The 12114-nt window shown below is 39.1% G+C and overlaps 1 protein-coding gene across 1 annotated transcript in view; it reads left to right on the top strand.

The window, feature by feature from the left end:
• The window catches only part of SEMA6D (semaphorin 6D), a 728815-nt gene that overhangs the window by 284209 nt on the left and 432492 nt on the right, over nt 1-12114 (top strand). Inside the window, exon 2 of the mRNA XM_066388287.1 lies at nt 6988-7068. The gene's annotated coding sequence lies outside the window, so the exon portion shown is untranslated. The remainder of the gene's footprint in view (nt 1-6987; nt 7069-12114) is intronic.

The raw sequence follows: 12114 nt of genomic DNA, 5'->3' as shown, positions 1-12114 counted from the left end.
GCATGCAATGAAATGCACAGATATTGAGTGTATAGTTTGATGAGTTTTGAAGTAGTCACACTTGTGTGACCCACACCCTAATCAAGACATAAAGTATTATATTTTCATCACCCAAGCAGCTCCCTGATATCCTTTTCCTCTCTCCTGTCTGCTCCCCTGACCTGCCCTCCCCATCCCAGCCAACAACTTTCCTGACTGCTATCAGGAAGGCAGAATTAAAAAACAAAGCTCAATCTCCACCACTCACTGACAAACACTGTTTAACCCTTCAGCAGCTTTTTACACCACTGATCATTTCCCTTTGCTATACCTCACACCTTGGCTTGACTTCTTAAAAATTTTTTTAAAAATTTGATTACAGCAGACATTTAATATTTTCTTAGTTTTAGGTGTACAGTTTAGTGGTTAGACATTAAATAACTTACAAAGTGATCCCCCGGTAAGTCTAGTACCCATCTGGTACTGTACATCGTTATTACAACATTATTGGCCGTGACTTTTGAAGCATGGTGCTCTCTTATTTCCCTCACCTGACTAGCTGTTGCTTTTCTGACTCCCTTTTCTCAGTTCTCATCTTCCTAATTTCTAATTAAACCAGTCAACACTTGGTTCCCTCTTGTTCTTTAACTTCACACTCTTTTACTTTAACTTCACACTCTTCCTAGTGGTCTATATATTTAATTCAAATAGTGAATTGAACATGAAGAGGAACCTTGAAAAAACCTAGGTCATCTTAACGAAACTTCAACTGGGAGAAAATCAGCACTGTGACACAAGGACAGCAAACCTATTTGGAGCTATACAAGAGTCTTGCCCTGGGTTTTGCTTTAAGTGTCAAATTTAGCTGATGCTCCTAACAGACTGAGTTTCAACAATAGAAAGAGGTAGAAGCAGATGGAATGTATCCTTTATTGTCACAAACCCAGAAAGTACAGCAAACAGAATGACTTATCTCCTTTCCAGAGTTGGACAAAGTCTTCACCTAGTTAGTCATGTGGCAGCTAGTTCTTAAAGAATGATTGGGATATTTACCCTGTGGAAAATTGATAAGGGCATTCCAGGAGGAGGGGACAACAAGGCAAAGTGCAGTGAACTGAAAATGTTTTAGGGATGCAAAAAGTTCCCCGTGACAAGAGATGAAAGGGCTGAGAGGATTATAAAGGACTTTGTATAAAGGTTGAGACTCAGGGAGTCTCATCCCCTGAGTGGGATGTTGGTGGTGCTGTTGGGGAGAGGAATATGTAAGGAATTAGAGGGAAGTAGCATGAGCTTGGTGTTTCAAGGGGAAAACAATTGAGCGCCAAATGGGAAAAAATGTAATTGGAAGAGGATGGGACTGGAGAACAGGATCAGATCTGAAAGTTCTATTTCTGGGGGCAGAGCCTGAGTCCATTCTAACTATCCCCTTTTCCACACCACCCCCTAATACACACAACCCTCAGAGGGTTAAGTAATTTTTGAGGTCAAGTGTAGGTGAAGGAGTAGTTCTGCCCAGCACTCGCTAGCCTGGAGAGTTCCAGGGTGAGGTCTGCACACCTACCTGTTAATGAATCAAGAACTCAGGACTTTCCCCAGGGCAACAAAATGAGTCCTTGACACCCAGGACTTTCCCCAGAGCAACAAAATGAGTCCTTGACACCTGATAGGTTCTTGCTCCCTTTGTCTTGCTCCTTCTGTTGCCTGATGGCTCTTCTCCTGACTTGCATGATTTCCCCATCTCTCTGGGGCCTCTGCAATACTGCTGATATTTCATTGCCATCTTTGACTCTACTACAGCTTTCTCTCCATCTATCTGTAGAGCAAATGTCATCTAGAGCAGTTCTGTGCCTTGTGTGAAGGAGTTATAAATCCTTATGATTTCAAGTGGGTTACCAAAGCCTTTTCAAGCAGAACCAGGCATCTGGTAACAACGAAGTATGACAAGGACATTATGCATATGTAAGCAGAGACACGTGCCCTGCAGTGTTTCCCAAGCACACGCGACATCGTACTCACACAGGCATCGCAAGGTGACCGGGAGAACTACTCTTTGAGAGGAAACGTGCTTTAACCTTTTCTCTTTACAATTCTTCAGTTTTCTTTTCATGAACCCATGGAAGGAATAAGGAATAAGGAACAGTTTGTCTGAGTGTTCCTATTATGTGTTATATACAGCTTTGCACATATGTAAGCAGGTAACCACTACTAGTGTCAGGAGAAAGTGAGAAAAGCAACAATGCTCCACTTACTTGAACACAAAAGGGGAAACAAAGTCCGAGAGCTTGAATACTCTGACAGGAGTCATTTTGCCTGAACAATTGCCATTATGGAGAGTTACTAGTAAGGAATTTTCACCAGGAATTTCTAATATCTTGAATTTTTCTGTATTTCAAAGTGTGATACAGAGGCCAAAGAGTGCCAAAGAAAGGCAAGACACGGCAGGCTAGGGCATCTGGAAGCTCAGGCAATGGGGACACCTCTGGGAATTCTATTATATAGGTTTAAGGTCAGATTTGATTGATAATCTGGGCTTTGACTTTTAATAAACCTGGATTTGAATCTTGGCTCAGGTACTAACTTGTTGAATGACTTTATGGTAGCCATTTTACCCTTCTTAATAACTCAGATTCTATATTTGTGTGAAGATGATATCTACTTCATGGAGTAGTTACAAGAATCAAGTGAAAAAGACATATAACTTCAGCAGTGATATGTGACCCATTGCAAGCCCTCAATAAGTACAACCTTTATTGTTTTTACATTGTTACACACCATCTTGGACACTTCATTTAACTTCATTTTCCTTATTTCTAAAATTGGACTACTAATAGCTGTTTTGTTCACTTTCTGTAGTTTTTATGGACATGAAATAACAGTGCATGGAAAGAAATTTTGTAAAGTAAAAATTGCAAATAGCCTGAAAGTGTGGTTATTATTATCATTATTTTGGAGGCACTTAGGCTGTCATACTTACAAGAGTATTTGGGGAAAATCCACATAAAATAGGTACAGACTGTATTCTCTCTGCCAAGGAGAGCAGATGCATTCTCCCATTGAGCCCAATTCCTGTCCTGAAACGCTTCAAAGTGGCTCATATGTATATAAGGTGGATAGTATTTGGAAATAAAGGTTGGGAGGTCCTCTCTTCTCTTTAACAGTGGCATATACACGGTGAAAAGCTGCAGTATTTACATTTTACAACTACTGAGCTCTTACTCTTGGAGCTTAAAAATTTAACATGTTTACCAAAAGCCATCCAATTGATAACCAACCAGAAACTCAGATTCTTGCTGGTTGTGTCATTTTTTTTTATTGCTTTCTCTTCCTCAAAGCTGTCAGTCTCAGACTTGTCTGCATCCTCTCTACCCCTTAGGAGGGGAGGGGTCATGGGTCTCAGTAGTAGGCAATAGATTAGCCCTTGAAAGTTTATCAGGGACATACACTTTATCATTGTGGTTGCCAGAGTATCATTTCCCAGTAAATTTCAACACTTTTCTCGTCTCTGTGACCCCACGTGGAAGTGAAGAGGTCTAGTGGATAAGGACTGCTGTTAGCACAGTCTGGCATCCTCAGACAGAACTGGATTTGAACTCTACCCCGACCAACTACCCTGTGCAGCTGTTTGACCTGGTCTAAATTATTTATATCCTCGGAGGTATGCTTAGTGCATCTGTAAGTGGAGATAATACTATATCTACTGACCAAGATTTTTCTGAGAATTAGATGAATAATGTATTTAAAATACCTTACAAAGAACATGGCACAGAGAAAATGCTAAACAAAAATGTATTCCCTGTTCTTTCTCTTTGATGTGTAATAATTCATTAACAATTACTGTGACTTCATCTTTCCACACCGCTCTTGTCTAAAATGTAAAGTTTTAACTCAGTGATTTATAATTCCTGTAGGTCTAGAATTCCGACACTTTGGGTGTATAAGACAGGAATAAATAGGTTGCTCTGTGCATTCTTAGGTAGGTGCAAAGAAGTCATACAGGAAGATTGAGAAGAGAGAATTTAATCTGGGTCTGGGTATTATTACATAGTAGGCTATTGATAAGCAAATAGGCATTCATAGATGAGGAAAGACATACAGAATCTATTGCTTTATTAGGTTTAATGAAAGTTGTTTGGATAAAATTATTCATACTAAGATAATAGACATTCTTTCATGAGCTGTGTTTGTAAACTGGAAAGAGGGCAGCTCAAAGGAAGCATGACCCCCTGTCTTAGGGAGGTGGTGGACCCAGGGCACAGTGCTGTCAGTTCGCATAGGCAGGGATGCAGCAGACTCTCCAGGAGGCTCTAGTTCCCTACTCGACAGTGGTCTGCACGAGAGCAAGGTCACCGCCCACTGTTGCCAAGCGTACTTGCCAAATGTTCAACTTCGGATACATAAGTGAATTTTACTAATGCACCTACAATAATAATGTCTGAGTGTGGAGTAGGGTCCGGGAGCAAAGAACCTAGTGATCTTTTTATAATAGCGATTCTCTTGGAACACTTCCCCAAGATGCCCCAGAGCACTTTTGCAAATGCTGATTTTTTTTCTTCAAACTTGTAGACAGCTTTTTCTTGCTTGTCATACAGCTGTGAGTGTGGGAGCACATTTCTCTAGGGACCTGAGCATATGTTCTCTCCCTGAGAAAATCTGGGAGAGAACCCCAAAGGACACGCTGTACCCCTCTCCCAGCCAAAAAAGGAAAACTTTGTCTGAAAAAACTCCCTCAGTCAATGAGTAAAGCTGTAGGCTGAGAATGGAGCTTTATAAACTTTTTTGTGTGTGTTACAATGAAGAGTGAATTAATGTATGAGTCAGAAATCCTGTGTTCAATGTTCGATCTCTCATCATAAGCTCTCTGGGTTCACATTCTGCCCCATAAACAAGGAGATGAAGCCAATGGATGTGGCAAGATACCTTTTAACTCAATGCCACCAGTTTATTGGCATATCCTAGGATTTTAGAACTAGAAGAATCCTTAGATGATAAAAATAAACATTTTTTTATGTGATACAATATGTGCCCCCCAAATTACAAACTTATTTTGGCTTTATAACTTCATTTGTATAGAAAGCATCTCAACAGAACCGGAACAAGTTTGGATTTATATCTGTTCCTCCAAATAAGTCTTACTCACCTGCTTTGTTGATGGACGTTTTTTGATTTTTAAAAAGCAAGTTCCCCCTTTAAATTTTACAGCTGTTGTTCCTCTAACATGTACTTTTGTTAAATTCAGTGCTTGATTTATGTCAGCTGTAAACCAGATAACACAGGCAGGGACTGGACAGAACAGAAAATGATTTCTCATTAACGGAGTCTGAACATGGCCTCTGCTAATCAGTTCTCGACTTGAATCTTGGGGCTAGGTACATTAGAGTGCTCTGCTCTCCTTGAAAATATACAATCCTGGACCCCATCCCAGATCTATTACTTTAGAATCTTTAGGAAGTAGGGCCAAAAAAACCTGTTTTGTTTTTACAAACTCTCCAAGTGTTTCTTATGTGCAATCACATTTGAGAATTTCTTCCCTCAATATATGCCCAAATATTTTAGTCTTTAATAATACTGATATAATAATAATTCTACCCTAAATGATTTTTTGGCCTTTGAAATGTTAAGGTAATGCATAATTCAGAAAGCATGTCTAAGAAACATAACTGGAATATGCTAAAGGTTTCAGTCTTTTATTTTTCAACCATGATATTTTTTCCGTCATTTGAGCTACGAGGAGTCGAGTGGCTGTGGCAAGGCCAGTGCCATGATAGGCACGGTGTACGGTATACAGACTCCTCCTCTGTGGCCTTTGTTTTAAAGAGTGTCCTTAGTAAATATTCCTGTTTTTATATTTACAATTGCATGTATTCTTGCCACTGAAGAATTATCCTCATGGTTCTGCTTTGTTTATTTAAATATAAAAATACCAAGTGTATTATTCTACAAAGGACTTTGGCAAATGGTGAATGTAAAACATATCTCCTCTTTAGCATCAAAAAAGTTAACAAATACTCATTTACTTGTAGAGCAAGAACCCATGTAATAATTACTAAATCTGACATTTTCTAACTTTAAAGCACCTTAGAAATGAAATGAAATAAATAAGTAAACGAACATGTGAATGGGTATCTGTAACTTGGACCAAGCTGCTGAGGTACTCAGATGCACTTTAAAGTAGATGTCTTGGGCACCCTCCTATCTCTGAATGGCCTAGAACCCTAGAGTGTGTCTGAATGGTGTGAGTCGACTGAGTGTTGCAGGTCCAGCTTAAGCTTAATGGACTGTCTGTTCCTGATCTAAGGTTTCACTAGCTGTTTTCCAGGCAGCCTCAGGAAGATCCGGGGGATTACCATGCAGCTTCTTTTCACCTTCCTGTCTTTGGGTTTTGAAATTTCAAGTTCCTCAGTGGCTCACATCCCTTGTTTGTCTACACAAATGGTTCTCGGCTCAGATGCCTCTATTCCAGTAGCAAGATCAGTTCATTCCTGACTCAAAGCTCCATCCCAAGAGCAATAGAGAAAACTGGAAAGTTTCCCTTTAGTAAGAGTATAGGGTGTTCTTGGGGTCCTATACTAACTCTGACATGGCACTCAATCAAAGTCCAGGTGCCCGGGACTGTATGATGCTTGGCCTATAGAATGCTCAAGACTTCAGTCATGTAAGCACATGCCTCATTAAGATTAAATTTATTCTACTTTTTTCCACGGAGACTGTGTCCCTATTGCAGTTTATTAAAACTTCCCATGCAGTGCACCATTATTCTGCCAGCTTTATATTCATGAATGGCCTGTTTTCAATAGGAGCATTCAGGTGGAGATCAATAATCAGTCTCTTGGTTAGGGTAGGGAAAAAAATCCATTGGTGCCCTGCATTCAGCTGTGTTTAAGAGGTCTTATCATTAAAGCAGCAGCAGGCATTCATAAACCGAGCTTGCCGGCAGTGCTGGACATGCAGGATTAAAATAATCGTCCATCAGGCTCTGTCTCATAAGTGTTTTCTTTTGATTTTTGGCAGGATCTCCAACCTGAACATATGCCAGTTGACATGGGAACACTGAGGCCAGCAATTTAAGGTTTTTCACATCTGCTTGCAGCGGTAAGATTTAAAGATATAATAATGAAGGACATTAAATATTACTGGGTTTTGGTTTTTTGCATTAGATATGAAACTGAAAATATTAGGTGTAATATTTTTTGACCCATACTGGTCTTTATTCAGTTACTTCACAAAACCACAACAAGCACAAAAAATCTATAATCCATAAACATTGAATTTAGTATTGTTGGGGTCCATGAAAATAGGGAAACAAAATGATACCAAGATTTCTATATTTCTACTCTATTGGATCAAAGGGTAGAAGACAGTTTCCATTTTGAACAATGAAAGTGCTTCCATTCAGAAGAGAAATGATTATTAGAACACAAAGGGACCCAACATGTAAGATCAATGGGGAGAAAAAGGGGAAGTGATTCTGTTTTCAGTATCTTAAGTGGTGGTCATGCTCTTAATTGGGGTCCAGAGATTGGGTTTCTAAAAGAACCAAATCTGTAGTCAATGATTGCATAAAAATGAAGAATATCAGCTGCTTAGGAAACAGTGCTGCACTGGACGCTTATTGCCATCAGAGGCACAATGCATTCTATTTCTTAAAAAGAGAGTCATAACGGTGAAGCTGTTAGTAGATGGCTAGCAAATTGTATTATTGGAAAATTGTTTTCTTTTTTCTACTTTCAAAAAATTTTTATTTAGAAAATTAAATGTTACGGGGTGACATTGACAATAAGAATACATAGGTTCCAGGCAAACATTTCTATAGTAGTTAAACTATTGATTGTGTTGTGTGCCCATCACCTAAAGTTAAATAATTTTCTATAAGATTGTTTTCTTGTTATTTTAATTTTATTTAGAAAATTAAATTTAACAAGGTAACATTGATCAATAAGACTATAGCATTTGAACTGTTGTTTATATTGTATACCCATCACCCAAAGTCAAATCATTTTCTGTCACCTTATATTTGTCTCTCTTTAAACCCTTCTCCCAACTCCTCCCCCACATCCCCTTCCTCCTGGTAACTGCTTCACTTTTATCTATATCCATAAGTCTCAGTTTTATATCCCACCTATGTGTGAAATCATACAGTTCTTAGCTTTTTCTTATTTACTTATTTCACTCAGTATAATGTTCTCAAGGTTCATCCATGTTGACATAAATGATACTATGTCATCATTTCTTATGGCTGAGTAGTATTCCATTGTATACATGTACCACATTCAAAGAAAAGTTTTCCACTCTGTGTGTGTATTTACATATACAGGGTAGGGCAAAAATAAGTTTATGGTTGTGAGTACACAAAACACAGAGTTTAATCTTGTATTGTTATTTATTGTTTTATTATTTTCCATACAAACAAGTATAAACCTATTTTGCCCCATCCTGTATGCATGCACACACATACTTACATCTGAACTCAAGATCTATTATTGAATAAAGTAACAATTTTTATCTTACTTTTTGTGGAAGAGAACAGTCTTTGGACATTTCCAATATGAAATAGAGAATGAACCATGTTGTGGTTAACTGGAGTCAAACAAGAGCACATAGGCTTTAGGTAGGTTTTTGGGGGACCCTGATTTATTAAGCTTAATAGATTAAATTCAGTAATAAGATCTATTTCATTTCCAACTTCAAGTTGAACCAGATCTTCACAGGGTAAGACTATATTCAGCATATTCAATTCTCTGAGACCTACCATTTTAGTACGTTTTCTATAACTGTTTTGGTCCCCATTGTACAGATTCATGATACATTGAACAAAATGTAACTTTTAGCCAACATATTTGTATGGCCAGTGGCCACCACCATCATGGCCACGCAGGTTCTCATTGAATTTGGGCAGACAGTAAAGAAACAGTGGAGCCGCCCTGGCCGGTTGGCTCAGTAGTAGAGCGTCGGCCTGGCATGCAGGAGTCCCGGGTTCGATTCCCGGACAGGACACACAGGAGAAGCGCCCATCTGCTTCTCCACCCCTCCCCCTCTCCTTCCTCTCTGTCTCTCTCTTCCCCTCCCGCAGCCAAGGCTCCACTGGAGCAAAGTTGGCCCGAGCACTGAGGATGGCTCTGTGGCCTCTGCCTCAGGCGCTAGAATGGCTCTGGTTGCAACAGAACGACGCTCCAGATGGGCAGAGCATCGCCCCCTGGTGGGCGTGCCGGGTAGATCCCGGTCGGACACATGCGGGAGTCTGTCTGACTGTCTCCGTTTCCAACTTCAGAAAAATACAAAAAAAAGAAAAAGAAAAGAAAGAAAGAAAGAAACAGTGGAGCCAAAAAATGGTGATCCATTCCTTTATTAAAGTCTCACACTGGCCCATGAGCAAACAGGCAGGGAAAACACTTCCCTTTTCATTCAGGGCTCCCAAAGCCCTGATGCATTCTCTGGTTCCACAACCAGGAGAATCTTCTCCGGTTCTTTCTAGAATCAAAGGCCCCACCAGTCTTAGTGGAGCTCACAAAGCCCCTCAGCTCTGGTTCCCCATCTGCACACCTTCTTCTCTCCCTACAAAACTGACTGGGGTCACAAAGCCCCTTCTCCAGCAAACATTAGCAAAACAACGGCCCCTCCCAAGGAATGCAATCTGCAATTTGCAATCAACTGCCCTCGTCTGAGGGCACACATATGGCTGTCCAGTGCCACTTTTTAATAATAAAAATGAGAAAACTCAAAAAATACAAATTTTACAAACTCATTTGCCCAACAATATTTTTCCGTTTTTGTATATCAGACATGGCTTTATATCTGTGAATTTTCTAAGGATGTGCTTTGGCAACTCAGCATTCATATTTAGTCTTCTGGGTATATTCCTCTCAAATCATCCTGCTGCTTTATTCAGTTATATTATTGTGGTAACTTTTAATTTAGCAGCTTGTAGTCACATAATCTATTTATGGAACAATGGGAGAATGATTGTGAAATAGTCTGGAAGATGCATTACATAAACTGATGCCTGGAACTGACAAGGCATCTTCACACTTTTACACACATAGATGAATGAACCATTATGTTTTCTTTTTATCTGAATACCACATTCCTCTTAAAAAATCAAATTATGTTGAACTTGCGTATTATTTCATGATTTAGATGCGCTTCTTGGAACTACCACTAAACCCTACTTCCCATAGGTAAGTCGTGGTTTTTCATATATGCATAAAATTCAAGATAGCATTTTAATTAGAGAATCATTAAATCTCAGATATCAGAAGGCCCAAAGTTAAATGGAACAGAGCTTCTTAAAATCTCCCAGGCTGAGCAATTTGAGGTGAAAAAAATAATAAGAGGAACATGCATGGGCTGGGCCTTAATAAACCACAAATCTCTGTGGAAATGGTCAATCTGATAACTCACTTCTGGATCACAGAAGTCATCTAAGTTCTGAGCTCTGTATATTAAATTATGCTTTTTGTTATCAAGAGTGAAACTCTTTCAAAGAAATAAAATAGATATATGCTAAACTGATTTGTGTCGTTTGAAATAGAAAAAGATTTTCTTAAAACTAGTTTGGAGCTCCTAATCTCTGTGGAGAATCAGATGACATAGAATCCTTGGCTCCATCTGCAATACGTGAACTCTCTGCTGACCAGATACGCTTGTTTGAGAAAAATACATTGATACAGAGTGGCATAATGGAAAGAGCAATGATGTGGAGTTAGCGCATCTAAATCCTAATCCTAACACCAAAACTGTTTTAGCTAGGCAAGTTTTTTTTTCCTTTTTCCTTTTTTTTAACCACTGAGACTTTAAGTAGTTAACAGTTGGATCTTAGTTTTCAATCTGTAAAATGAAGTTAATATTCACTATACTCCTCTTATCCAAAGGTAAAGTAATAAATGGAAAATGCTTTGAGGAATTTAAAATCACTACATAGAATTTAGTACTGCTAGAAAGTTGATTTCTTATCACTAGCACTTGCTTGATTTGAAAGTTATATCAAAAAAGCATCTTTATAGGTCTTCATAGATGTCTTCACACTGAAAAGAAAAAAAAAAGCTACCGTGCTCTCAGCTCTAATATACTTTGTCTTTCCTGTTAAATTATGATAGCATCAAAGTTAATTGTGATCACTGTCTCCGGCTTGTATCTGACTGAGCCTGTCTCTGGTGTTTGTGCTGCATTGATCCCAAATCTCAGTGTCCTGGAATTACTCTGAAAGGAGAGCAGGGGACAGAATGGAAGAAATGTTGACAATTACACCTCCTGTCAGCAAGATGGGAAAGACAGTGTCTCTGGGGTTGATCCTTTGGAGGAATCAGCCTTTTTCAGGCCTCCCTCTCATTCTTTTCAAACATATGCTTTTCACTCAACCAGATTCTCTGCTTATCTTCCTCTCCACCCCTTGCCGTCTGCTTTTCCCTCTCATTCACACCTCAGACAGTCCTTTACTTGCTTACACTCCATTTTTTTAGCTATTGATCCACAGCCTCAGCTTCCATAAATCCTGCTTTAAGTGTTTGATCTCTAAGACAAATACACCCCTCCCCGTAGCCCTGAGTTTAATCTCTGACTCTGTTACATTATAAATGTTGTAGGCAGTCAATATGAATTTGAAAGAGGGTAGGATGTCTTGGGTCAAAAAACCTCACAATTTCCCTGAATACACCATGGTCCTTGTCTCTGCAAAGAACCGTGGATCACATTTGCTTTAAGACTAAATCCATAATTGTTGGAAAATATTACCTAGATAATAAACAGGAAATTCCAACAATTATGCATGTTATAGAAAATCTTCCAGAGCCCTTAGTTCACGTACTAATGTCAGAAGCAATCAAGGACTATGAATAATGGATGGAGTTAAACAGAGTGGTCCAATTTTTTATTCAGAGTGTTAGGGAAGAACGTTAACATAATGGATATGGGTCAGAGAAATTGGCTGACATATGAAATACCATCCAAAAGTATTATCATGTGAAGGGTTTGGGGGGGATGAAATCTGAACACCATCCAAAGTTCACCATTGTGGAGATGCTTACCTGTGTGCACTATTCTCTTCCCTGCTCCCAAGATCCCCAACTACATGGAAGCCTCATTTGTACCTTTTCTGACTAATAAAACCCACCCTCATTTCTATCAATTTTTTCTCGCAAAAGA

This window comes from Saccopteryx leptura, chromosome 6 (genome assembly GCF_036850995.1).
Source record: "Saccopteryx leptura isolate mSacLep1 chromosome 6, mSacLep1_pri_phased_curated, whole genome shotgun sequence".
In the NCBI taxonomy this organism is placed as follows: domain Eukaryota; kingdom Metazoa; phylum Chordata; class Mammalia; order Chiroptera; family Emballonuridae; genus Saccopteryx; species Saccopteryx leptura.
This window is presented reverse-complemented; position numbering and strand designations above follow the sequence as displayed.